This window comes from Carcharhinus amblyrhynchos, chromosome 9 (genome assembly GCF_965287045.1).
Source record: "Carcharhinus amblyrhynchos chromosome 9, sCarAmb.v2.hapA, whole genome shotgun sequence".
Taxonomy (NCBI): Eukaryota; Metazoa; Chordata; class Chondrichthyes; order Carcharhiniformes; family Carcharhinidae; genus Carcharhinus; species Carcharhinus amblyrhynchos.
Window position 1 is genome coordinate 94,616,551 of NC_137332.1, and position 27,359 is coordinate 94,643,909.

At 45.8% G+C, this 27,359-nt stretch overlaps 1 protein-coding gene across 1 annotated transcript in view; it reads right to left on the reverse strand.

Moving 5' to 3' along the window:
* Positions 1 to 7,626: 7,626 nt before the first annotated feature.
* LOC145348094 (H-2 class II histocompatibility antigen, A-U alpha chain-like) overlaps positions 7,627 to 27,359 on the reverse strand; it is a 76,934-nt gene continuing 57,201 nt past the window's right edge. Inside the window, exon 5 of the mRNA XM_080196236.1 lies at positions 7,627 to 8,136. The gene's annotated coding sequence lies outside the window, so the exon portion shown is untranslated. The remainder of the gene's footprint in view (positions 8,137 to 27,359) is intronic.

Here is a 27,359-nt window from a genome sequence, read left to right on the forward strand (position 1 = left end):
AGGGAACCTGCAAAATGGCCGACACGCGCATCTCCCTGGCCCAATCCCGCCAGGAAAGTTGCGGGTCGTGATGGGAGAATTGGGTCCATTGTTTCGAATGTCCAGAATGTTGGTTTTAATCTGAATTAATTGTGTTCCGATGTTTTTCACTGGGATTTTGCAGAGTGGGGCTTGATTGAGATGATTGCCAGGTATGGTCATGTGATGAGGAAGCTGGATTTATACAGAATATTCAAGCGCAGATGCTGCTTGAAGCTGACAGAGAGAGTAGCATTTTCGCCTCTCTTGAGTTGGAATTTCTGCTGTCTGAGTGTTGCTGTTTCAGAAGCTACAGAGTAGAAATTATTTCCTGTCTCAGAAATCTGAAGACTGGAAGCTGCTGGAGGCAGTTATCTGTTTTGCAGTTTTGAGGATATATCCTTTTCTGAAAACTGCTGCATGGATCTTTGTCCATAGGTGTTAAAGCTGGAAACATACTTCTCTGAAAACTGCTGGATGGAACTCTGTTCAAAAGTGTTAAAAAGCTGAAAATCCAGCGTCACATGAACATACTTGTTGTGCTAATTCTGAAGAAAGATGTATGTCTATGGGGTATTGCTTTAAATTGGAACATAGAAATAGCTAACTGGTAAGAAATTTACCATGTCCTGTTTAAGTCTAATAATTGGTAAAAGTTATGATCATTCTTTTTGTTATATTCTAACTGTGTTGTTAAATTAACTTTGTTTGATAAAAGCTTCCTAGTGGGTCACTTGAATCATATCTGAAGTGAAACACCTTATGCTCACCATTGCCAAAATCAAATGTAAATCTTCGGGTCTAGACTAACTTCACAAATCACCTGGGAGTTTCTGGCCTGGGCCTTAGCAACAGGAAGAGGAAGATAGATGAATGTGCAACTGAAGAGATTGTGGAGGAGGGAAGGCCTAGTGCGGCACAGTAGCACAGTGGTTAGCACTGCTGTGTCACAGCTCCAGGGACCTGGGTTCGATTCCCGGCTCTGGTCACAGTTTGTGTGGAGTTTGCACATTCTCCTCGTGTTTGCATGGGTTTCCTCCGAGTGCTCCAGTTTCCTTCCACAGTCCAAAGATGTGTGGGATAGGTTGATTGGTCATGCTAAAATTGCCCCTTAGTGTCCTGAGATGTGTAGGTTAGAGGGATGACTGGGTAAAATATGTAGGGAAAAGTGGGTAGGGCCTGGGTGGGATTATGGTCGGTACAGACTCGATGGGCCAAAATGACCTCTTTCTGTACTGTAGAGTTTCTATGATTCTAATGACCTCAATGAGCCACATGAGATTGATCTCTTGGAGTATGAGCTCCCTGATTAAGGTAAGGATTATCTACCCAATCAGGGAGTCTCACTTGTGTATATATATATAGAGGAGTATCAGGCCTACTGAGGCTCTGGATTTTGACTTCATACCTGAAGAACTCTTAGGAGTGGAGATACATTTGTAAGTAAAAAGAATGTGGTGGAGGGACACTGGCTTCTGAGTAGTTATATCAGTGGCAATAAGGAAAAATAATGACCCTAAGGAACTTGCTCACTAACAGCCGGCTTGGCCTGAGGATAAGCCATTTTCAGGCATCATGTTTGAGAAAATGGATTCTTTGGACCTAACTGTGGAGGACTAGGCCCAATATGTGGAATGCATGTGTTACTTTTTTAGTGTATTGACACTGTAGCAGATGAAAAGCAACAGATCATTCTCCTGACCACTTGTGGACCATCAGCATTCAGAGTTTAGATTTCCTGAAAGCACCAGATACTAAAACAGTCCAAGAATCGGCATACTAGTGAGGGAATATCATGACCCTAAGCCACCACTGATCCTGTGAAGGTACCAGTTTCACTCAGCACCCCAGGAGTCTGCTATTAGTTTTCTGACAAGGTTGAGTTGGCTGACTCAACCTTCACATTGATGCTTAATGAGATACTCAAAGACAGAAATGGCTGTTGGCAGAAGCTGAAATGGATTGCAAACAGGCATTACAGCTAGCCTTATTGTTTGAAAATGTGGCAAATGAGTTGCATGGTATTCAGATGGAAGAGGACACCCACACCAGTTCGACTGAGTTCAGGAACAACCACTTGAGTGTAGGCGATTACATAGTATCAGGATACAAATAAATCCAGGTGTGCTCACAGGGCAGCCCTAAAACAAAGCTAAGCTTTGACCAGACAGTCAACAGCCCCTTCAGCATTCCACCCGGCAAGGCATTGTAACTGTTCATGGTATGCGAAGTCAGAACAATAAAACAAGATTTCAAGAACTAGATTTAGGAAAACAACATGCAGGCTGGTTACAGGGAGAGTACATGCCCTGAAAGGTCCACCAATGTCCAAACTGGACCCAATTAAGATAACAGCAAGTTTAACTATTAATGGAGGTTGATACAGGTACCGCTGTATTAGTGGTCGGAGAATCTGTGTTCAGTACAATTTGCAGCGCACTCCAACTCTTAACTTTAATCAAAATTTTGGTAAGATTGAGGACTCATACAGGGATCTCCGAGAGTTGTGGGCACAACGTTTATTCCTGTCTCTTACGAAAAGCAACTGGTTAGGCTAGACTGGCTAACTCTAAGGGCCAGGAACAAGAGGGGGCTGCTGAGAGGAGGAAGGAGGGTGGGGACCGGAGGAAGGAGGGTGGGGACCGGAGGAAGGAGGGTGGGGACCGGAGGAAGGAGGGTGGGGACTGGATGCCTCAGCCTCTCAATCTGCATAACAAGTTTGAGGGTCTTGCTTCCAGTCTGGACAAGAACGAGGGCTGTGAGCCTGGTGAGCAAACTGCACACAATACAGTGATGCAGACACAGGACATAGGCAAAGAGAAGGTGAAAAGGAACGTAGTAGTGATTGGGGATAGTGGGGTTAAGGGTATTGACACTGTCCTTTGTCACAATGACAAAGTGCACAGAAGGGTGTGTTGCCTGCCTGGTGCTTGGGTCCGGGATGTTGCATCTGGGCTGCAGAGGAACCTGGAGTGGGAGGGTGAGAATCCGGTCGTTGTGGTACATGTGGGTGCCAACGACGTAGGCAAAATGCGAACTGAGGATCTGGGGAGGGAGTATGAAAAGCTGGGAATGGAATTAAAAAGTAGAACCGACAAGGTGGTTATCTCCGGACTGCTGCCTGAACCGTGTGCAGATGGGCGTAGGGTTGATAAAATTAAGGAAGTGAATGGGTGGCTCAGGGATTGGTATGGGAGGAATGGGTTTGAATTTATGGGGCATTGGCACCAGTATTGGGGTAGGTGGGACCTGTTCAGGTGGGATGGGGTTTGTCTGAACCGTGCTGGGACCAGAGTCCTGGCGAATCGTGTAAATAGGACTGTAGATAGGGCTTTAAACTAATTAGTGGGGGGGGGAGGGTGCGAGGGTAGGTGACATTACGGGGACTAAAGTTAAGGAGAGGGTACAGGTAAGGGAAGAGGCCGAGGATGTCCCAATAATAAAGGGAGTAGGGGGCGTGAGTATGATTGGTGGCGTTCCTGCAAATAGGGTCCAGGTGAAGGCTGGGATGAAGGCACTTTATCTAAATGCGCAAAGCATTCGGAATAAAGTGGATGAGCTGGTGGCGCAGATCAGCACAAATGGATATGATCTGGTGGCCATTACAGAGACGTGGCTGTAAGGTGACAGGGACTGGGAGCTGAATGTCCAGGGGTATCAAGTGTTTAGGACGGATAGGCAGGAGGGAAAAGGGGGGGGCATAGCTCTGCTGATTAAGGATAGCATCAGGGTGGTAGTAAGGGATGATATAGGAACCAAAGAGCAGAAAGTGGAATCGTTGTGGGTGGAGATTAGGAACAGCAAAGGGAGGAAGACGCTGGTGGGTGTCGTCTATAGGCCCCCAAATAATGATCTGGAGGTGGGGCGGGCTGTTAACGCACAAATAAGTGCGGTGTGCAGGAATGGAACGGTGATAATTATGGGGGATTTCAATCTACATATCGATTGGTTGACCCATGTTGGACGCGGTGGGCTCGAGGAGGAGTTCTTGGAATGCTGCCGGGATAGTTTCCTTGAACAGTGTGTGTTGGAGCCGACAAGGGAGCAAGCTATCTTGGATCTGGTGTTATGTAATGAGGCGGGTAGAATTAGGGACCTTGTAGTGAAGGATCCTCTTGGGAAGAGTGATCATTGTATGGTGGAGTTTCTGGTGCAGATGGAGGAGGAGAAAGTGGGTTCCCGGACACGCGTCCTTTGTTTGAACAGAGGGGAGTATGGTATAATGAGAGAAGAATTGGCGAATGTGGACTGGGGGAGCGCGTTGGAAGGTAGGTCTGCTGAGGAGCAGTGGAGGATCTTTAAGGAGATCTTTCTTGGTGCTCAGCAGAAATTTATTCCGATGGTTAAAAAGGATCGTAGGAGGAGAGGTAATAAGCCATGGAAAACTAAGGAGGTGAAGGAAAGTGTTAAATTAAAAGCGGAGGCGTTTAGAGTAGCTAAGAGTAGTGGGCGAGAAGAGGATTGGGAGAGGTTTAAATGTCAACAAAGAATGACAAAGAAGTTGATAAAGAAGGGTAGGATAAACTATGAAGCTGGGCTAGCGCTAAATATAAAAAAGGATAGCAAGAGTTTTTATAAATATATAAAAAGGAAGAGGCTGGCTAGGGTGAACGTTGGACTCTTAGAGGATGAGAGGGGGGACTTAGTGGTAGGGGATGGGGAAATGGCTGAGGCCTTGAATAACTTTTTCGTTTCGGTCTTCATGGAGGAGGACGTGAATAATTTGCCGGGTGTTAGCGATGGAAAGATGGTAGGACTGGAGGGTCTCAATGACATTATTGTTACTAGAGAGGCGGTGCTCGAGAGACTGGAGGGACTGATTATGGACAAGTCCCCAGGACCGGATGGAATGCATCCAAGGGTTCTGAAAGAAATGGCGGAGGTGATAGTGGATGCCTTGGTGGTTATTTTCCAAACGTCGCTGGATTCCGGGAAAGTGCCGGAAGATTGGAAAACGGCTAATGTTACACCGTTGTTTAAGAAGGGTGGCAGGCAAAAGGCAGGGAATTATAGGCCTGTTAGTTTAACGTCTGTTGTTGGTAAAATGTTAGAATCCGTCATCAAGGAGGAAACAGCGAGGCATCTTGAGGGGAATTGTTTGATAGAGCAGACGCAGCACGGTTTCGTTCGGGGAAGTCGTGTCTGACAAATTTATTGGAGTTCTGAGGATGTGTCTAGGGTGGTGGATAGAGGAGAGCCGGTGGATGTGGTCTTTCTTGATTTTCAGAAGGCGTTTGACAAGGTGCCTCACAAGAGGTTATTACAGAAGGTAAGGGGACATGGAGTTGGGGGTAGGGTGTTAGCGTGGATAGAGGATTGGCTGTCAATTAGGAGGCAGAGAGTGGGGGTCAATGGGTGCTATTCGGATTGGCGGTTGGTGACTAGTGGAGTGCCTCAGGGGTCGGTGCTGGGGCCTCAGCTATTTACCATTTATATAGATGATCTGGAGGAGGGAACCGAGTGTATAGTGTCGAAATTTGCTGATGACACCAAGACTGGTGGAACGGCAAATTGCGCGGAGGGTGTGGAGAGTCTGCAGTAGGATCTAGATAGGCTGGGCAAATGGGCCAGGAACTGGCAAATGGAATTTAATGTTGGCAAATGTGAGGTGGTCCACTTTGGTAGGAAGAATGGTAGGAAGGACTATTACTTACGTGGCGAAAAACTGCAGCAGGCGACAGTGCAGAGGGACCTCGGGGTCCTTGTGCATGAGTCGCAAAAACCCAGCTTGCAGGTGCAGCAGGTGGTCAGGAAGGCAAATGGGATGCTGGCCTTCATAGCGAGGGGGATTGAATATAAAAATAGGGAGGTCTTGCTGCAGCTGTATAGGGCACGGGTGAGGCCGCAGCTGGAGTACTGTGTGCAGTTTTGGTCGCCGCTCTTACGCAAGGATATTTTGGCCTTGGAGGGAGTGCAGAGGAGGTTTACTAGGCTGATACCGGAGTTGAGGGGGTTGAGCTATGAGGAGAGGCTGAATAAACTAGGCTTGTACTCGTTAGAGTTTAGAAGAATGAGGGGAGATCTCATTGAGACATATAAGATGATGAATGGGATGGATAGGATAGAGGTGGAGAGGGTCTTCCCGCTCAGAAAGGACAGTAGGACTAGGGGGCACAGCCTCAAGATAAAGGGGGGGCGGTTTAGAACGGAGTTGAGGAGGAACTTCTTCACTCAAAGGGTGGTGAATCTCTGGAATTCTCTGCCCGTTGAAGTGGTGGAGGCTGCCTCGCTAAATATTTTTAAGACACGGGTTGATGGGTTTTTGATAGGCAAGGGGATTAAGGGTTATGGGGAGAGGGCAGGAATGTGGAACTGAGCCACGACAGATCAGCCATGATCTTATTGAATGGCGGGGCAGGCTCGAAGGGCTAGATGGCCTACTCCTGCTCCTATTTCTTATGTTCTTATGTTACTCTCAACGGTAGTGGAGGGCTCAGGCCCAAGCTAATGGGATGAAACTGGTTGACAGAAATCCACCTGGATTGGGTAAATATCTTTCAGTTCGGAAATGGTCACTTGAGTGAAGTCCTGCCCAAATACCCAGATTTTCCAAACAGGGCTAAAACCATAAAAGAAGCCAAGATGACCTTGTGTATAGACCAGGAAGCAAGCCCTCCCAGTACCGTTTGCTTTAAAGGAAAAAGAGGAAATATAAATTGAAGACTGGAACAAGAAGGTATCATAAAACCTGTCTAGTTTGTGGAATGAGCTACACTGGTCGTGCCTATTCTGAAGGCAGATAGTTCAGTTTGACTTTGCAAAGTCTTTAAACAAACAATAAAAGGTTATTCACAGCTGGACAAATGCCCGATTCCCTGGATCGAGTATTTATGTGTGGGTCCTGTGTTCTTTTACGTTACTCTGTGGGCGGTACTGTACTCAGTCCCACATTAACCCCTTGTGCCAAATTCTTATACACCCATTGAAAACTAGGTAATTTTTAAAAATCTTGTTACTTGCACAATCAATCGGTACAATCATACAAAATAGGGGCAGAAGCCATTCGGCTTCTCAACCCTGCTGCACCATTTGATAAGGTTATGGCAGATCCGTTTGTTTTTTACAACATTATGCAAGTTTTAATAAAATCTTCAATGAAACATTTTCATATATGAACATTGTTCATTTGGAAAAAAGAACAGATGTTATATTGCTAACAGACTAGTATTAATAAATTATTTGAAAAATGATCATGAATTCTAAGACATAATTATATCAAGACTAAATCAAAACTCCATGAATTCAGAAATTAATTTGTTTCCCACAGCTTCAGATGAAGTGATGACATCACAGAATACAAGTCCCTCCAAAAACCCCTTTCCTGTGACTTGCATGAACCTGAAGACCTCGGGTCGTTCCGTTTCCCTCTGATTTTGGGGAACATGCAAACAAGGCCTGTGAGTTAAAATCTCTTGGAGCTGAGGTTAATCGAGAGGAGCTGGAGTAGTGGATTTGGTGCTTACCTCATCCCCACCAGCTAGATTCCTACTCCAGGTTAACACTGCGACCTGGGGCCCATTATTATCTATCAGTGTTTTGCTATCCTGCTAAGCCCATGAAACAGAATGTACAGAACATTGCAATGGACAAGATTATTGATTATGAAAGTTGAAAGGTTGAAAGTTGAGAGTTTATTTATTATGTTATAAGTACATTAATACTGCAATAAAGTTACTGTGAAAATCCCCTAGTTGCCACACTCCACACCTGTTCGAGTATACTGAGGGAGAATTTAACATGGCCAATGCACCTAACCTAACCGAAAATACAGCTACAAAAAAAACAAGTTTTTTTTTACAACTTTGTACACGTTTTAATGAAATCTGTGACATGAGAAACATCTTAATGTACTAACATTGTTCATGTAGCACAAGAACAGGGTTAACAAATTAGTCTATCTTAATAAATGATTTGAAAAATGATCATGAATTCTAAGGCATAATTGTATCAAGAACAAATCAATGCTCCATGAGTTCAGAAATTAGTTTCAGTTTCGGGCAGCTTCACAGACAGTGATGAGAGCACACAATACAACAATGACAGATTCACAGGGCAACGAGAGGACACAGTGCGACAGTGATGGCTTCACCCTGGGGCTGAGCATCTTCCACCTCCCACCTAAATTGAAAAGAAAATCATCACAAAGACATTGAAAACAAGGCACAGTGATTTATTAAAATCTCATTACCTGCACAATCCCTTGATCAGTACATATTAACTTACAAAATAGGAGCAGGGATAGGCCATTCAGCCCCTCAAACCTGCTGTGCCATTTCATAAGATTATAGCTGATCTATTTGTGTTTCAAGTTCAACATTCCAAAGTACCACAATAATCCCTCGCTTAACAAGAATTTATCTACCTCTGCCTTAAAATTATTTAATGATCCTGTCTCCACTGTCTTCAGAGGCAGAGAGTTCAAAGTAGCACAAAAGTCTAAGAGAAAAGATTTCTCCTCATTTCCATCCTAAAGGGGTGACCCCTAATTTTAAAACAGTGCCCCCTAATTCTGGATTCACCCAGAATTTGGGCACAGTGGTTAGCACTGCTGCCTCACAGCACCAGGGATCTGGGTTCGATTCCTGCCTCAGGTGACTGTTTGTGTGCAGTTTGCACATTCTCCCTGTGTCTGTGTGGGTTTCATAAAATCAAACATACATACAATGCAGGAAGAGGCCTTTCGGCCCATTGAGTCTGCACCGACCCCAATCCCACCCATGCCCAATCCCCATAACCCCATGCATTTACCCTAGCTAGTCCCCCGTGACTAAGGGGCGATCTAGCATGGCCAATCTATCTAACCTGCATGATTTTGGACTGTGGGAGGAAACCCACACAGATACAGGGAGAATGTGCAAACTCCACACAGACAGTGACCTGAGCCAGGAATCGAACCTAGGTCCCTGGTGCTGAGGCAGCAGTGCTAACCACTGTGCCACCATGCCACCCCCGGTGCATCCTCCAGGTGCTCCGGTTTGCTCCCACAGCCCAAAGATTTGAAAGATAGGTGGATTGGCCCTGCTAAATTGATCCTTAGTGTTCCAAGAATAAATTTAGGTTAGGGGGATTAGTGGGATAAAATATGTGTGGTTACGGGGATAAGGCTATGGGGGATAGGGCCTGGATAAGAGTCAATGCAGATTCAATGGGTCAAATGGCCTCTTCCCCACTGTAGAGGAAACATCCTTTCCACATCCACCTTTTCAAGACTGTTCTGGATCTTATACGTTTCAATCAAGTCATCCCAGTCTTCTAAACTCCAGTGGGAAAAGCCCAGCCTGTCCAATCTATCATCATTGCAGGCAGTAATCTATTAAAATTCCTCTGAACCGCCTCCAATGCATTTAGATCCTTCCTTAAATAAGAACATGAGAAATAGGAGCAGGAGTAGGCCATCTAGCCCTTCGAGCCTGCCCCGCCATTCAATAAGATCATGGCTGATCTGAAGTGGATCAGTTCCACTTTCCTGCTTTCTCCCCATAACCCTTAATTCCCTTGTCTATCAGAAACCTATCTACCCATGACTTAAATATATTTAGCGAGGCAGCCTCCACCACTTCAACAGGCAGAGAATTCCAGAGATTCACCACCCTTTGAGTGAAGAAGTTCCTCCTCAACTCCGATCTAAATTGCACCCCCTTATCTTGAGGCTGTGCCCTCTAGTTCTGCTATCCTTTCTAAGTGGGAAGAATCTCTCTACCTCTACCCTATCCATCCCCTTCATTATCTTATACGTCTCTATAAGATCCCCCCTCAGCCTTCTAAACTCCAACGAGTACAGACCCAGTTTATTCAGTCTCTCTTCATAGGCTAACCCCCTCATCTCTGGTATCAGCCTAGTGAACCTTCTCTGCACTCCCTCCAAGGCCAATGTATCCTTCCGCAAGTGCGGTGACCAAAGCTGCACACAGTACTCCAGCTGCGGCCTCATCAGTACCCTGTACAGTTGCAGCAAGACCTCCCTGCTTTTATATTCTATCCCCCTCGCTATAAAGGCGAGCATTCCATTCGCTTTCTTGATCACCTGCAGACTGGGTTTTTGCAATTCGTGCACAAGGACCCCCAGGTCCCTCTGCACCGTAGCATGCCGCAGCTTTTCACCTTTTAAATAATAATCCCTCCTTCTATTATTTCTACCAAAGTGGATAACCTCACACTTGCTAACATTGTACTCCATCTGCCAGATCCTCGCCCACTCGCTCAGTCTATCCAGATCCCTCTGCAGACTTTCCACACCCTCCACGCAATTTGCTTTTCCACTCATCTTCGTGTCATCAGCAAATTTCGTCACCCTACACTCAGCCCCCTCCTCCAGATCGTCTATGTAAGATGAAGATGTAAGATGATCGTCTATGTAAAATAAAGAGACCTAAACTGCACACAGTATTCGAGATGTGGTCTCACCAATTCCCTGTATAATTGAAGCATAACATCCTCACTGTTATGTTATAATGAAGGCTAGCATTCCATTAACCTTCTTAATCACTGCTGCACCTGCATATCAGCATTGTGTGACTCATGCACAAGAACATCAAATCCCTCTGTATCTCATAATTTTGCAGTTGTTCTCCATTAAAGTAATTCTCTGCTTTTGTTTATTCTTCTGGCCAAAGTGAACAAATTCACATTTTCCTACATTATACTCCATCTGCAAGATTATTGGCCACCTATTTATATCTGTCCTTACGTCCTCTTCACCACATACTTTTCTATCTATCTTTGTGTCTTGATTTCATGATCAATTGGGTCAGTAGGCTGATGAATGGCAGATGAAGTTTAATTTAGATAAATGCAAAGTGATGCATTTTGGTAGACCGAATCAGGGCAGGACTTACTCAGTTAATGGTAGGGCACTGGGGAGAATTATAGAACAAAGAGATTTAAGAGTACAGGTTCATAGCTCCTTGAAAGTGGAGTCACAGGTGGACAGAATGGTGAAGAAGGCATTCAGCATGTGTGGTTTCATTGGTCACAACATTGAATACAGGAGGTGAGACATCTTGTTGAAGTTGTACAAAACGTTGGTAAGGCCACACTTGGAATACTGTGCGCAATTCTGGTCATCCTATTATAGAAAGGATATTATTAAACTCAAAAGAGTGCAGAAAAAATTTACTAGGATGCTACTGGGACTTGAGTTATAAGAAGAGGCTGGATAGTCTGGGACTTTTTTCTCTGGAGTGTAGGAGGCTCAGGGGTGATCTTATAGAGGTTTATAAAATAATGAGGGGCATAGATCAGTGAGGTAGTCAACATCTTTTCCCAAAGGTAGGGGAGTCTAAAACTAGACGGCATAGGTTTAAGGTGAGAGGGGAGACATACAAAAGGATCCAGGGAGGCAATTTTTTCACTTAGAGGGAGTGAGTGTCTGGAACAAGCTGCCAGAGGTAGTTGTAGAGGCGGGTATAATTTTGTCTTTTAAAAATCATTTAGACAGTTATATGGTATAGAGGGTTATGGCCAAACCCCAGTAATTGGGACTAGCTTAGTGGTTAAAAACTGGGCGGCATGGACAAGTTGGGGCAAAGGGCCTGGTTCCATGCTGTAAAACCCCTATGACTCTATGTGTCATCAATTTAGCCACCATGTCTTCACTCCACTCAAAGTCATTAATATAAATTGCAAAATGCTGAGGCCCCAGCATAGACACTTGCAGGACTCCATTCATCACCTCCTGCCAATTAGAAAAAGGCCCAGTTATGTATACTCTGTGTTTTCTGCCAGCCAAGCAGCCAATCTTCAATCCAGGCTGATATGTTACACCTTACACAATGAGCTTTTATTTTTCATAAGTTCTGATGTGGTATCTTATTAATTACCTTCTGAAAATCCAAGTGCAGCACATCTACAGGCTCCCCTTTATTCACAACACAAGTTACTCTTTCAAATAAATCCAACAAATTGGCTAAATAAAACCACACCTACTTTTCCCGAGAACAAAGAACAAAGAACAACCCAGCATGGGAAACAGGCCCTTCGGCCCAACGAGCCCACGCCGCCGCATCACCCTATGCCTATTCTACCCTGCGTGTCTACGAATGGAACCCCTAACTTAGCCAGATTCAGGGGAGAATAGTGTCAATTTGGTAAAACCAATCAGCCTAAGAGCACATCTTTGGGGTGTGGGAGGAAACCGGAGCGCCCGGAGGAAACCCACGCAACCACAGGGAGAATGCACAAACTCCCACAGACACAGGCCCAAATCCATGTATCTGCACAGCTAACAGTGATAGTCACTGAGCTGTTGCGGCACCCGTCTACCGGTCCAGGATCAAGCACACACACCGACACGAAGTACTAGGCCACTCCCGGAACCTCCAAGAGCAGCCCATGCACGACCCACCGTGTGCATGCCCCTTGTTTGACCACAAGGTGGACCTCCACCTGCGGAATAAAAAGACAAAAACGTTAATCTCACAAGTCTGCCTTTCCGGTGTCTCCCGGGGTTCTAACCCTTATTTAATAACCCCTACCATAACCCTCCATCCTCGTTTCACTCATGTGTCTATCTAACTGAACCTTAAACGAGTCCAACGTTCCTGCCTCCACCACCCTACTCGGTAGCACGTTCCATACCCCCACAACTCTCTGCGTAAAGAACCTTCCTCTCATATCCAAATTATACCTCTCCCCCCTCACCCTTAAACCATGACCTCTCGTGTTTGTAACCAGTCTAGGGAGCAGTCTCTCACTATTGACTCTGTCTATTCCCTTCAGTATCTTATATACCTCTATCATGTCCCCCCTCAATCTCCGTCTTTCCAAGGAGAACAGTCCCAGTTTCTCCAACCTTTCCTCGTAACCCAGCCCCTCCATGCCAGGCAACATCCTGGTAAACCTCCTCTGAACCCTTTCCAGAGACTCCACGTCCTTCCGGTAGTAAGGTGACCAGAACTGGACACAGTACTCCAAATGCGGTCTAACCAACGTTCTATACAACTGAAGCATTAGACGGCAGCTCCTATACTCTATACCCCTTCCTATAAAGGCTAGCATTCCATAAGCCGTCCTAACAACATTTTCCACTTGTGTCGCAACCTTCATGGATTTGTGAACCTGCACTCCCAGGTCCCTCTGTATTTCTATACTCCTAATCTGTCTACCTTTAATCACATAGCTCCTCTCTGCATTATTCCTTCCAAAATGCATCACCTCGCATTTGTCAGGATTAAATTCCATCTGCCACCTATCTGCCCAATGCACCAACCTATCTATATCCTGTTGTATCACCTGACATTCCACTTCGGTACCCACCAACCCTGCCATCTTGGTGTCATCAGCAAACTTGCTGATCACACCACCTACGCTCTCTTCCAAGTCATTTATGTATACTACAAAGAGGAGAGGTCCCAGTACTGAGCCCTGCGGCACACCACTGGTCACTGGCCTCCAGCCGGACAAAGTCCCCTCCACAACTACCCTCTGTCTCCTATTACCCAGCCAGTTCTCAATCCACCTAGCTACCTGACCTCGTATCCCATGCGCCTTAACCTTTTCTGCCAGCCTACCATGAGGGACTTTGTCAAACGCCTTATTGAAATCCATATAGATGACATCAACGGCTCTCCCATCGTCAACCGTTTTTGTCACCTCCTCAAAGAATTCCACCAGATTCGTAAGGCAAGACCTCCCTCTAACAAAGCCATGTTGCGTATCCCTAATCAGACCACAACGCTCTAAATGCTCATACATCCTACCCCTAAGTATTTTTTCCATTAATTTCCCTACCACCGATGTCAAACTCACCAGTCTATAATTCCCAGGGTTATCCCTACTACCTTTTTTAAACAGCGGTACCACATTTGCTACCCTCCAGTCCTCTGGGACCTCACCTGTGTCCAAAGAAGAGACAAAGATTTGCGCCAGAGGCCCAGCAATTTCATCTTTCACCTCCCTAAGCAGCCTGGGATAAATACCATCAGGCCCCGGAGCTTTATCCGTCCTTACGCTACCTAAAAGCCCTAGCACTTCCTCCCTCGTAATAGATATTTCCTGCAGCTGATCCTCAGCTCCCTCCAAGACACTGCACAACACCGAACCCCTCTCCCTCGTGAATACCGACACAAAGTATTCATTCAGGAGCTCCCCCATTCCCTCCGACTCAATACATAACTCCCCACTCTTGTCCCTAAGAGGACCAATTTTCCCTCTAACTACTCTCTTGCTCCTAATATAGGAATAAAATGCCTTTGGATTTTCCTTAATCCTACCAGCCAAAGCCATTTCATGCCCTCTCTTTGCCCTTCTAACTCCCCTTTTTAGCTCCCTCCTACTCTCTCTATATTCCGCCAGCGCACTCTCCGTACCCAGTTGTTTCGACCTAACATACGCCTCCCTCTTCTTCCTGACCAAGTCTTCAATACCCCCTGTAATCCACGGCTCTCTAATCCTACCTTTCCCATCCTTCCGCTTAACCGGAACATACCTCCCCTGCAACCATTTCATTTTGCCCTTAAAAGCCTCCCACTTGCCAACCGTGGACTTGCCAGCTAACAGTCCCTCCCAGTCAGTGTCCTGCAGCTCCCTCCTAATCCTGCTATAGCTCGCCTTTCCCCAGTTCAGCACACTCCCGTTCGGCCGGCACTCATCCCTTTCCATTTTTATCCTGAAGTAGACGGACTTGTGGTCACTATTAGCCACATGTTCGCCTACCTCTACCTCGACCACCTGCCCCGGCTCATTACCCAACACTAAATCCAGTATAGCCCCCTCCCTAGTCGGGCTAGTTATGTACTGCTCCAGGGACCCTTCCAAAACACATTTCACAAACTCCTCTCCCTCCGTACCCCCAGCTCTAGGCCCCCTCCAATTCACTCCAGGAAGATTAAAGTCACTTGGTGTTTTTAAACTGTCCAGCTATAATCTCCCTAATCATCTCATAGAAACTTTCCAGAATTTAGGAAATTCTGTAAAATTCACAGAATCATAGAATTGTTACAGATCAGAAGGAGACCATTTAGAAACCATAGAAAATTACAGCTCAGAAACAGGCCTTTTGGCCCTTCTTGTCTGTGCTGAACCATTTTTTTGCCTAGTCCCACTGACCTGCACTTGAACCATATCCCTCCACACCCCTCTCATCCATGAACACATCCAAGCTTTTCTTAAATGTTAAAAGCGACCCCACATTTACCACTTTATCCGGCAGCTCATTCCACACTCCCACCACTCTCTGCGTGAAGAAGCCCCGTCTAATATCCCCTTTAAACTTTTCTCCTTTCACCCTAACCCATGCCCTCTGTTTTTTTTCTCCCCTGGCCTCAGTGGAAAAAGCCTGTTTGCATTCACTCTATCTATACCCATCAAAATCTTATACACCTCTATCAAATCTCCCCTCATTCTTCTACACTCCAGGGAATAAAGTCCTAACCTATTCAATCTCTCTCTGTAACTCAGCTTCTCAAGTCCCAGCAACATCCTTGTGAACCTTCTCTGCACTCTTTCAACCTTATTTACATTCTTCCTGGAACTAGGTGACCAAAACTGTACACAATATTCTAAATTCAGCCTCACCAATGTCTCATATAACCTTACCATAACACTCCAACTTTTATACTCGATACTCCAATTTATAAAGGCAATTTGATCCATAGGGTGGGATTTTACAGCCATGCTCACCCCAAAACTGTAAAATCCCACCCCAAATCAACAGACCTCCAATTCCTGTGATGGGTGGAGTGGGGTAAAATTCCAGCCATCTTCTCTTCACCGGCTCTCCAAATGAGCATCATGACTTAAATAACATTTATCTCCCTTTTTCTCATACCCCTGCATATTGTTTCTAGTGAAATAATCATCTAATGTCTTCTGGAATGCCTCAATTGAACCTACCTCCACCACACTTCCAGACAGTGCATTCCAGGCCCCAACCACTTGTGTGAAAAGGTTTTTTTTCCACATCACATTTGTTTCTTTTGCAAATCACTTTAAAAATCTGTGCCCTCTCGTTTGTGATTCTTTTACGAATAGGAACAGTTTCTTCATATCTCCTCTGTCCAGCTCCCTCATGATATTGAAGATCTTTATCACATATCCTCTTCATCTTTTTCTCTGCAAGAACAGTCCCAACCTCTCCAATCCATCCTCAGTAAACTGAGGTATATGAGATGCTAAAGGGGATTGACAGGATGGATGTGAGAGGAACAAGAGGTCATAGTTTTATGATTAAGGGACAGCAGATTTAAAACAGAGATGAAGAGAAATTACTTCTCTCAAAGGGTCATGAATCTGTGGAATTCACTACCCAGAGAGCAATGGATGCTGCGCCATTGAGTAAATTTAAGAGGTGGACAGATTTTTAATTAGTAAGGGTTTGAAGGACTTTGGTGAATGAGCAGGAGAGTGAAGTTGAAGCTGAGATGAGATTAGCTATCATTGCAGTGAATTGCAGAGCAGGTTCAAAGGGCTGAACTGCCTATTCCTGCTACTAATTCTTATGTTCTTATAACTGAAGTTTATCTTCCCTGGAAACATTCTTGTAAACCTCTCAAGTACTCTCTAATGTATTCACATCCTTCCTATAGTGTGGCACACGGAACTGTATATAACATTACAGCTGAGGTCTAACTCATGTCTTGTACAAGTTCAGCATAATCTCTTTGCCCTTCTACTCTATGCCTGTGTTACTAAAGCCCAGAATGCTATATGCTTTATTCACTGCTCCTTCCACCTGTCCTGCAGCCTTTAATGATCTATGCACATTATAGATCAGTCCCTCTGCTCCTGCACCCCATTAAGAATTGTACCCCTTATTTCATATGGGCTGAGATTCTTCCAAGGAAAACTAAGTGCCTAACAGGTGGGAAAATGGGCGAATTCCCCACCCATTTTTTGGGCATGCTTACCTGAACAAATCTGTAATACTCTGCGTGCCAGTCTCTCAGAGGAATTCCTTCTGGTAATTGGGGGTGGGGCATGATATCAATGAGGACATTAGCACATGTGCACTGCCCCCCCCACTGATTGCCGGCCTCCTGATCACTGACGTCATCCTGAACTTTCACCCCCAATCTCTGGCCTCCCCCTCCTGGTTGCTGGCATCCCAACATGCCCCCCCATCAAACTGATCACCAGCCTTCTTGATCCCTCTCACCTGATCACTGTCCTACTGGAACACCCGGGGCCAGTTGCAATCTCCCCCCATTCCCTCCCACACTCAGTCCAAGCCACCCCCCCCCCCACCCCACCCCACCCCAGTTCCAATCTCCTCATCCCTGCCCGATAGCCAGCCCTGACCCACCCTCCCCATGTGGTGCCCTGATCACCTCCTCAGTCATTCCCCCTATTAATCCCACTTGCAGAGAAGCAGCAGGTTTCCCTATCCACCATCACCAATCGCCCTGCCCCCAACACCCCGCCAACCCCCAAGGTAGGGCCAGCCCCCCTGGCCCCACCCACTTGGCACTGCCCAGTGCTAGAGTGCCTGGCTGGCACTCAAGGGGCATCCTCCCCCTTGCTCTTGACCTCCTGGAGGGGCCTCAATGGCCTCTGTCCCCACCAGCGTAAGTGGGGAGCAGTTGTAACCCCGACACTCACGTCCCAGCCTGCTAATCATATGGGGATTGAGATTTCCATATGGCAATCAGCTCTGTGCCAATTTCTGGTGTGGAGTTGATTATGCTAAGAAAAGGGCCTTGCTAAAGGCTTCTGCTGTTGCCTCCTGGTCCGCTGCGATACTCGAGCAGTGCAGTGGGCTGGGAGAATCCAGCCATAGTCTCTCCATGTTCTTTCTAGCAAAATCATCACCACACACATCTCTGTATTAACTTGTGGAACACAATTACATCCCTTTAGAAATCCATGTTGGCTTTTCATAACCAACCCTCATTTTTCTGTGACTACTAATTCAATTCCAAATAATAGTTTCTAGAAGCTTCCCTGTGATTGATGTTAAACTGATTGGTCTGTAATTGCTGGGGCCATCCTTAAAACATTTTTGAACAAGGACGTAACATTTGCAATTCTCCAGTCCTCTGGCACCTCCCCTGAGTCTAGAGAAAACTGAAAGATTATGACCAGCACCCCTGCAATTTCCATTCTCACTTCCTTTGATATCCTTGGTAAATCTCAAAGGGAACAAAGAACAGCACAGCACGGGAAACAGGCCCTTCGGCCCAACAAGCCCGCGCCGTCATTTTAACACTGTGTTTTTCCTCTTACACCCTTGACCCACGTCTATGCTTATGGTACCCCCATTGGAAACCAGATTGAGGGGAGAATAATTTAGGGACAATTTGTTACACCAATCAGCCTAAGAGCACATCTTTGGGGTGTGGGAGGAAACCAGAGCACCCGGAGAAAACCCATGCAACCACAGGGAGAATGGATAAACTCCCACAGACACTGGCCCAAATCCATGTATCTGCACAGCTAGCAGTGATAGTCACTGAGCTGTCATGGTGCCCATCTGCTGGTCCAGTTTAAGCGTGCACAAACGACGTGAAGTACTAGGCTACTCTTGAAACATCCAAGAGCAGCCCATGCACGACCCACCGTGTGCATGCCCCTCGTTAGACAACAAGGTGGACCGACGCTCCTGCGGAATAAAAGAGAAAAACATCAACACGTAACAGTTGATTTCCAGGAATGTCCCGAGGCTCTGATCCTTTATTTAAAACAGTCTCCTATAACCCTCCATCCCTGTTTCGCTCATGTCTCTATCTAAGTAAACCTTAAACAAGTCCAGCATGCCTGCATCCACCACCTTACTTGGCAGTGCATTCCATACCCCCACAACCTTCTGTGTGAAAAACCTCCCTCTAGCATCCAAATTATACCTCTCCCCCCTCACCCTAAGCTCGTGGCCCGTCGTGATATTTGTCTCCAATCTAGGAAAAAGCCTACCACTGTTTACTCTATCTATACCCTTCATAATCTTATACACCTCTTACATCCCCCCTCAATCATTCTAAGGAAAACAGCCCCAATTTACCCAATCTCTCCTCATAGCTCAGTCCTTCCATACCAGGCAGCATCCTGGTAAACCTCCTCTGCATTCTCTCCTGGGTCTCCACGTCCTTCTGGTAGTAAGGTAACCAGGACTGGACGGAGTACTCCAAATGCGGTCTAGCCAACGTTCTGTACAACTGTAGCATTAGACGCCAGCTCTTGTACTGTATACCCCTTCCTATAAAAGCTAGCATACCATAAGCTTTCTTCACAACCTTCTCCACCTGTGTTGCCACCTTCAAAGACTTGTGCACTTGCACTCCCAGGTCCCTCTGCATTCCTACACTCTTAATAGGTCTACCCTTTATCATGTAACTCCCCTCTACATTATTCCTTCCAAAATGCATCACCTCGCATTTATCAGGATTAAATTCCATCTGCCATTTATCTGCCCAATATACCAGCCTATCTATATCCTGCTGTGTCACCTGACACTCCTCCTCACTGTCCGCCAATCCTGCCATCTTTGTGTCATCTGCAAACTTGCTGATCACACCACGTACGCCCTCTTCCAAGTCATTTATATATATTACGAATAGAAGAGGTCCCAGTACTGAGCCCTGCGGCACACCACTGGTGACAGACCTCCAGCTAGAAAAGGACCCTTCCACTACTACTCTCTGTCTCCTATTCCCAAGCCAGTTCTCAATCCATCTAGATACCTGTCATTGTATCCCATGAGCCTTAACCTTTTCTACCAACCTACCATGAGGGACTTTGTCAAACGCCTTACTGAAATCCATATAGATGACATCAACGGCTCGTCCTTCGTCAACCGTTTTTGTCACCTCCTCAAAAAATTCTACCAGATTCATAAGGCAAGACCTCCTCTTAACAAAGCCATGCTGCGTATCACTAATCAGACCGCAACGCTCCAAATGCTTATACATCCTATCCCTAAGAATTTTTTCCAACAACTTTCCTACCACTGACGTCAAACTCACCGGCCTAAATTTACCAGGGTTATCCCTACTACCCTTTTTAAACAGCGGTACCACATTCGCTATTCTCCAGTCCTCTGGGACCTCACCTGTGTCCAAAGAAGACAAAAGAATTCGCCAGCAATTTCATCTCTCACCTCCCTAAGCAGCCTGGGATAAATGCAATTAGGCCCCGGAGGTTTATCAGTTTTTATGCTGCCTAAAAACCCTAACACTTCCTCCCTCGTAATGGATAGTTCCTTCAACTGGTCTACCGCTCCCTCCAAGACAGTACAAGACACCAAGCCCCTCTCCTTCGTGAATACTGACGCAAAGTACTCATTCAGGATCTCCCCCGTTCCCTCAGACTCTAAGCACACTTCCCCTCCTCCGTCCCTAAGAGGACCTATTTTCCCTCTAACCACCCTTTTGTTCCTAACATAGGAGTAGGTGCCTCACAAGAGGATATTACAGAACGTCAGGGGGCATGGAGTTGGGGGTAGGGTGTTAGCGTGGATAGAGGATTGGCTGTCAAATAGGAGGCAGAGAGTGGGGGTCAATGGGTGCTAACTGCAGCAGGCGACAGTGCAGAGGGACCTCGGGGTCCTTGTGCATGAGTCGCAAAAACCCAGCTTGCAGGTGCAGCAGGTGGTCAGGAAGGCGAATGGGATGCTGGCCTTCATAGCGAGGGGGATTGAATATAAAAGTAGGGAGGTCTTGCTGCGGCTGTATAGGGCATTGGTGAGGCCGCAGCTGGAGTACTGTGTGCAGTTTTGGGCGCCGCACCTGCGCAAGGATATTTTGGCCTTGGAGGGAGTGCAGAGAAGGTTTACTAGGCTGATACCGGAGTTGAGGGGGTTGAGCTATGAGGAGAGGCTGAACAAACTAGGCTTGCACTCGTTAGAGTTTAGAAGAATGAGGGGAGATCTCATTGAGACGTATAAGATGATGAATGGGATGGATAGGATAGAGGTGGAGAGACTCTTCCTGCTCAGAAAGGACAGTAGGACTAGAGGGCACAGCCTCAAGATAAAGGGGGGGCGGTTTAGAACAGAGTTGAGGAGGAACTTCTTCACTCAAAGGGTGGTGAATCTCTGGAATTCTCTGCCCGTTGAAGTGGTGGAGGCTGCCTCGCTAAATATTTTTAAGACGCGGGTTGATGGGTTCTTGATAAGAGAGGGGATTAAGGGTTATGGGGAGAGGGCGGGAATGTGGAACTGAGCCACGACAGATCAGCCATGATCTTATTGAATGGTGGGGCAGGCTCAAAGGGCTAGATGGCCTACTCCTGCTCCTATTTCTTATGTTCTTATGTTCTAAAATGCCTTTGGATTTTCCTTAATCCTATCTGCCAAAGCCATTTCATGCCCCCTTTTCGCCCTTCTAACTCCCCTTTTGAGTTCCCTCCTACTCTCTCTATATTCCTCCAGTGCTCTCTCCGTTCCCAGTTGCTTAGACCTAACAAACGCCTCTCTCTTCTTCCTGACCAAGTCCTCAATATCCCCTGTAATCCACGGCTCTCTAATCCTACTTTTCCCATCCTTCCTCTTAACCAGCACGTCTTTCCTGCAACCTTTTCAGTTTTCCCTTGAAAGACTCCCACATGCCGAACGCGGACTTACCCTAAACAACCTCTCCCAATCAGTATCCATCAGCTCTTGCCTAATCCGACTGTAACTTGCCTTCCCCCAGTTTAGCACCCTCCCCCTCATCCTGTCCTGATGCCTTGTCAACTTGCAGTACCTACAGTCTATTCAACACTTAGCAATTTTGAACCACTCTAGGGACAGAATTCTTTGTCTGTCACTATGGTCTGGATAGCATCTACCTCCTTAGTACGGATGCAGCATATTCATTTAATACCAAAACCATGTCCCTTGCCTCCATGTTTAAATTCCCTTTTAGATCCCTAATTGGGCCTACTCCTCTATTTGCTACGTTTTTACTATTTATATGTCTGTGGAACATTTTGGGATTTCCCTTAATGTTGTCTTCCAGTTTTTTCTCATTTTCCCTCTTCGTTTCTCCAATGTGCTTTTTCACCTTCTCTCTGAATGCTCCGTATTCCTCTTGGTTCACAATGGTATTTTTGATCCGACACCTGTCAGAAGCACTCTTTTTCTTCTTTATCTCAATTTTTATTTCCTATTTCATTTGTATTTGTTTGCCTGACCTTTCTCTTTTGAGGGCATATACCTTGACTTAATAACAGCACATCCAATACCTCATTAACCACCTATTTAGGACTCCAGGAATAAGTCTATCAAGAGCCAAAGACTTATCAGCACACAGCTTCATCTCTTTGCTCTCTGACCTCCCAGTCATTTTAATTTCAGTAAGTTCCCCTCTTCCTTCCACTTTTCCTCCCTTTACAGCTATACTTATATATAGAAATATTTTTTGTATCCTCTATAGTGAAGACAGAGCAAAATATTTGTTTATTTTAGCAGTCTTTTCCTTATTATCTACTATTAACTCTCCATGGTCACTTGCTAGAGAACTGACACTCACTTTACTTGCCCTTTTCCTCTTTAAGTCATAGAATCAAACAGCGCAGAACAGGCTTTTCGGCCCATCGAGCAAAAACAGATTACTACCTGAATGGCTGTAAATTGGGAGAGGAGAGTGTGCAGTGGGACCTGGGTGTCCTTGTGCACCAGTTACTGAAGGTAAGCATGAAGGTGCAGCAGGCGGTAAAGAAGGCAAATGGTATGTTGGCCTTCATTGTGAGAGGTTGAGTACAGGAGCAGGGATGTGTTGTTGCAGGGCCTTGGTGAGGCTACACCTAGAGTATCGTGTGCAGTTTTGACCTCCTTCTCTGAGGAAGAATGTTCTTGCTCTCGAGGGAGTGCAATGAAGGTTTACAGATTGATTCCAGGGCTGGCGGGACTTATGTGTGAGGAGAGATTAACTAGGTTAGGACTGTTTTCACTGGAATTCAGACGAATTAGGTCGGATCTCAAATAGACTTATAAAATTCTAACAGGACTGAACAGGCTAGATCCAGGGAGGATTTTCCCAATGGTGGAAAATCCAGAACCAGGGGTCACAGTCTGAGGATTCAGGGTAGACCATGAGGAGACATTTCTTCACCCAAAAAGTGTCAAGCCTGTGGAATTCATTACCACAGGAAGCAGCTGTATTCAAGAGGTGGCTGGATATAACACTCGGGGTGAATGGGATCAAAGATTATGGGGAGAAAGCAGGATTAGGCTATTGAGTTGGACAATCAGCCACGGTCATGATAAATGGTGAATGGCCTCCTCCTGCTCCTTTCGTCAACGTTTCTCTGAGTCACACTGACACATTGGAAACACCTGACCTCCCACCTAATCCCATTTACCAGCACTTGGCCCATAACCCGGAAGATGAGGACAGTGCAGTTGATGTTGTCTACATGGACTTCAGCAAGACCTTTGACAAGGTACCGCATGGTAGGTTGTTGCACAAGGTTAAACCTCACGGGGTCCAGTATGAGGTAGCCAAATGGATACAAAATTGCCTTGATGACAAAAGACAGAGAATGATTGTAGAGGGTTGTTTTGCAAACTAGAGGCCTGTGACCAGCGATGTGCCTCAGAGATCGGTGTTGGGTCCACCGTCGTCATTTATATTAATGATTTGGATGAGAATTTAGAAGGCATAGTCAGTAAATTTGCAGATGATACCAAGATTGGTGACATAAGTGAAGAAGGTTATCTAGGATTGCAAAGGGATCTTGATCAATTGAGTCAATGGGCCGATACATGGCAGATGGAGTTTAATGTAGAAAGATGCGAGGTTATTCATTTTAGTAGATCGAACCAAGGCAGGACTTACTCAGTTAATGGTAGAGTGTTGGGGAGAGTTACAGAACAAAGAGATCTAGGGGTACAGGTTCTTGAAAGTGGAGTCACAGGTGGACAGAGTGGTGAAGAAGGCATTCAGCATGCTTGGTCTCATTGGTCAGAACACTGAATACAGGAGTTGGAACGTCTTGTTGAGGTTGTACAAAACATAGTGTTCCAAGTGTGGCCTTACCAGTGTACAGTCTGGTCACCCTATTAGAGAAAGGGTATTATTAAACTAGAAAAAGTGCAGAAAACATTTACCAGGATGCCACTGGGACTTGATTTGAGTTCTAAGGGGAGGCTGGATAGACTGGAACTTTTCCCCTGGAGCTAGGAGTTTTAGTGGTGATCTTATGGGGGGGCTATAAAAAAAATGAGGGTAATAGATACTATAGATAGTCAACATTTTTTTACAAAGTTAGGGGAGTTTAAAACTAGAGGGAATAAGTTTGTGGTGAGAGGGGAGACATGCAAAAGGATTCAGAGGGGCAATTTTTTCCACACAGCAGCTGGTGAGTGTCTGGAACAAGCTGCCAGAGGTAGTAAGAAAGGCGGGTACAACTTTTTCTTTTTAAAAGCGTTTAGTCAGTTATATGGGTAAGATGGCTATAGAGGGATATGGGCCAAACGCAGGCAACTGGGACTAGCTTGGTGGTTAAAAAAAGGGTAGCATGGGCAAGTTGGGCCAAAGGGCCTGTTTCCATGCAGTTAACTTCTATGACTCTATGACCCTGTCCATGCCCCTCAACCTTGTATACCTCAATCAAATCACCCCTCAGTCTTCTCTGCTCCAATGAAAACAACCCAAGCCTATCCAACTTCTCTTTGTAACCTAAGATGTTGCATCCCAGGCAGCATCCTGGTGAATCTTTTCTGCCCTCTCCAGTGCAATCACATCCTTCCTATAATTTAGATTCATAGAGGGTTACAGCACGGAAACAGGCCCTTCAGCCCAACTTGTCCATGCCGCCCTTTTCTTTTTAAAACCCCTAAGCTAATCCCAATTGCCCGCATTTAGCCCATATCTCTCTATACCCATCATACCCATGTAACTATCTAAGTGCTTTTTAAAAGATAAAATTGTAGCCACCTCTCCTACTACCTCTGGCAGCTTGTTCCAGACACTCACCATCCTCTGTGTGAAAAAATTGCCCCTCGGGACATTTTTGTATCCCTCCCCTCTCACCTTGAACCTATGCGCTCTACTTTTAAACTCCCCTACCTTTGGGAAAAGATATTGACTATCTATCTTATCTATGCCCCTCACTATTTTATAGACCTCCACAAGGTCACCCCTCAGCATCCTATGCTCCAGAGAAAAAAGTCCTAGTCTATTCAGCCTCTCCTTATAACTCAATCCATCAAGTCCCAGTAGCATCCTAGTAAATTTTTTCTGCACTCTTTCTAGTTTAATAATATCCTTTCTATAACAGGGTGACCAGAATTGCACACAGTATTCCAAGTGTGGCCTTACCAATGTCTTGTACAACTTTATCAAGACGTCCCAACTCCTGTATTCAATGTTCTGACCGATAAAACCAAGCATGCCAAATGCCTTCTTCACCACTCTGTCCGCCTGTGACTCTATTTTCAAGGAGCTATGAACATGTACCCCTCGATCTCTTTGTTCTGTAACTCTCCCCAATGCCCTACCACTAACTGAGTAAGTCCTGCCCTGGTTCAATCTACCAAAATGCATCACCTTGCATTTGTCTAAATTAAACTCCATCTGCCATTCATCAGCCTACTGGCCCAATTGATCAAGTTCCCATTGCAATTGGAGATAACTTTCTTCACTGTCCACAGTACCACCAATCTTGGTATCATCTGCAAACTTACTAACCATGCCTCCTACACTCTCATCCAAATCATTAATATAAATGACAAATAACAGTGGGCCCAGTACTAATCCCTGAAGCACACCACTGGTCACAGGCCTCCAGTTTGAAAAACAACTCTCTACAACCACCATCTGTCTTCTGTCAAAAAGCCAATTTAGATACCGCACCTGTATCCCGTAAGATTTAACTTTATGCAACACCTACTACGTGGTACCTTGTCAAAGGCCTTGCTAAAGTCCATGTAGACAACATCAACTGCACTGCCCTCATCTACCTTCTTGGTTATCCCTTCAAAAAACTCAATTAAATTTGTGAGCACACAGTGGCAGCACGCATTGAGAATCCTCTGACTCAGGTCTTCAATCTGTGACATAGTGGATAGTGAATCATGGCTTTGGTGTGTGCCATTTCCTAACTTACACAGAACTCCTACCATGTATCAGAAGTGCTCAAGCAGAGTATTTAGAATTTGGAATAATCTCCTTATTGGTGTGGTTCACTGTACTCGATCAGAACACACCTCTCCCAGACAGGTAAGCAGTAGACTAGCACACCAGAACTGCACATAGTATTCTAGCTGTAGCCTCACCAAAGTTCTATTCAACTCTAACATGACTTCCCTGCTTTTGTAATCTTTGCCTGGATTGATAAAGGCAGGTGTCCCATATGCCTTTTTCACCACCCTACCAACATGTCCTTTTGCCTTCAGAGGCACATGGACAAACATGCCAACTTGCCTTTTTCCACAGAACTTTCCAGCGTCCTATTGTTTCTTGAGTACTTCTTTTCAAATTATTCCTTCCAAAGTGTATCATTTCACACTTTTCAGGGTTAAATTACATCTACTAATTATCCGTCCATTTGACCATTCTGTCTATCTTTTCTTGTAGCCCAAGACACTCCACCTCACTGTTAACCACCTGGCCACTTTTATGTCATCTACAAGATTCCAGTAGGAATGCTTGCTATCCATTGGCAAAACCACTACCTGATTTTAATATCCCAAAGGATAGTGTTAGGATCCCAATCCTCTATATCAAATACCTCCCTTCAGATCACTATGTTTGACAAGTTAGACTACTAACTGGGAGAGGTATGTCCTGCTAAAATACAGCTTCCATTCACCCTCTACAAGGCAGCTCAGAAAACTCCTTAGAGCAAGGTGATGATGGGACCCCCAAGGCTGGCACCAGTTTGACGTCAGCTTCCACCTCACAGTTCACCATCCCAGGGATTCTACATCGATGGATCAAGTTAGTATCAAGGCATTTGGATCGCTCTCTGGTGCGCATGACGCTGATAATGTACATCAGGTGGAGGAATGTCCAAGGCCTCTGGCACGCGGGGGCCTGCTGGAGTTGAGGACTTAGCTGGCCCCAGGCTACAGGCTGGGCCTCTGAGATCACTTCTCCTTTAGCTGCTGGAAATGCAGCAATAGAGCCAGGGAATTCAGGAGGGGCTGACGGCCACACTGGACCGACTATGAGGCAGTTGTGAGGAATCCCAAAGCTTTCAGGCAGACCAGCTATTGCCTGTCTTGTGTGATTCCCAGGCCAAAACTGCAAGGGTGGAAATGATGAGTGGCAGGCTCCAAGCGATGGCTGAATCACCACAGGCCACAGCAGAACACAGCAGGCTTCGTCACAGTGGGTCATAGATGAGGGACTGAACAGGATTCTCAAGGTTTTGCGGTCCATGGCTGAGGGGCTGCAGAGCTTGCAGGGTATGAGGTATGGCAGCAGCCTTTGAAAATGTGGATCAGTTAAAGACGGTCATGGGTAAGATGCTGCACAGTTTGGCCC